The following is a 1112-nucleotide window of genomic DNA, read 5'->3' on the forward strand; positions in this document are numbered from 1 at the left end:
TTACAATCCTTTCTCCTGTCTACTAGATTCCCTGAGCTCCACCTAATGTTTGGCTGTGGGTCTCTGCATCTATTTCCATCAGTTACTAGGTGAGGACTCTTTGGTGACAGTTGGGCTAGGCACCAATCTATGAGTATAGCAGAATATCCTTAGGCATCATTACATTGACTTTTTTTTTTGTCAATCTTGTTTGGTTCTTTCTTAAGTCTCTGAGCTGTCCTGCTTCTGGGTCCTGGCTCTCAGGGGCGAGTTCCCTCTCCTTTTGGCTAAGATAAAGTGTAGTATCTGTTCTTACCAGTTTAATATCTGATAAATCCTCTGTCCAGAAACTGTCCTTTGAAAGCAGAAGGACTTCTCCTCTGTCAGGCTTCCCATGGCCTGTGCTGATGTGGCGCTCTGCACTTGTGCTCATCTCTGGAGCCCCTGATGTCCTCTGTCTAAACCAGAACCCTTGTTGGGTGTCCCACGGACATGACACTGTTATAGAAATAATATGCTTTCCCAGTGAGAAATCACTCCACACACTTAGAGGTTAATGAAGGAAAAGCCCTTTAATACAGTGAACTTCTGGCTCTGGCTAATGCTCGAAGAGGAGCCGCCCGTGAATAGAAGATCTTACTAACTTGTACACACCTTAGGTTTATGTGTTCCACAAACCCTGTCATTCTTAAATCCCTTTTGGGTATTGACCCAGGTTACAATTTGAACAACTTAACACAGACAGGAGACTGAAAGTCTGGCTCCTTGGGCAGATGGGATATGTCCACGGCAAAATACTGCCAGACTTATTTCATAAGTACACCAGTGTTGTTCTTTTTGAATAATTGTTACCTAGGGTCATCTTGCCCATCTGGAAGAATTATGCTTTTTCTGATAAGAGCTCAAGGAACTCAAAGGCAGACCAGGACTTAATGGAAGTTGCGATTCTGTACTGCCCCCTTGAGCTCCCTCTGAGAGGCACGTTATCTGACATGGGGATGAGCCTGCTGGCTGGTTTAAGTCAGGATTGCTATGGGAATGGAGCTTCATTAGAGGACAATCTTGGTGAATAAACATTAGCACCCTGTCCTCCGACCTTAACTTGTAGAAAACAGTGTGATGTGCTTTATACA

The 1112-nt window shown here is 44.3% G+C and overlaps 1 pseudogene; it reads left to right on the forward strand.

Moving 5' to 3' along the window:
• Positions 1-249: 249 nt before the first annotated feature.
• LOC114710499 lies at positions 250-357 on the forward strand (annotated as a pseudogene).
• The last annotated feature ends 755 nt before the right edge of the window (positions 358-1112 follow it).

The sequence above is a fragment of the Peromyscus leucopus genome, chromosome 1 (genome assembly GCF_004664715.2).
Source record: "Peromyscus leucopus breed LL Stock chromosome 1, UCI_PerLeu_2.1, whole genome shotgun sequence".
Taxonomy (NCBI): Eukaryota; Metazoa; Chordata; class Mammalia; order Rodentia; family Cricetidae; genus Peromyscus; species Peromyscus leucopus.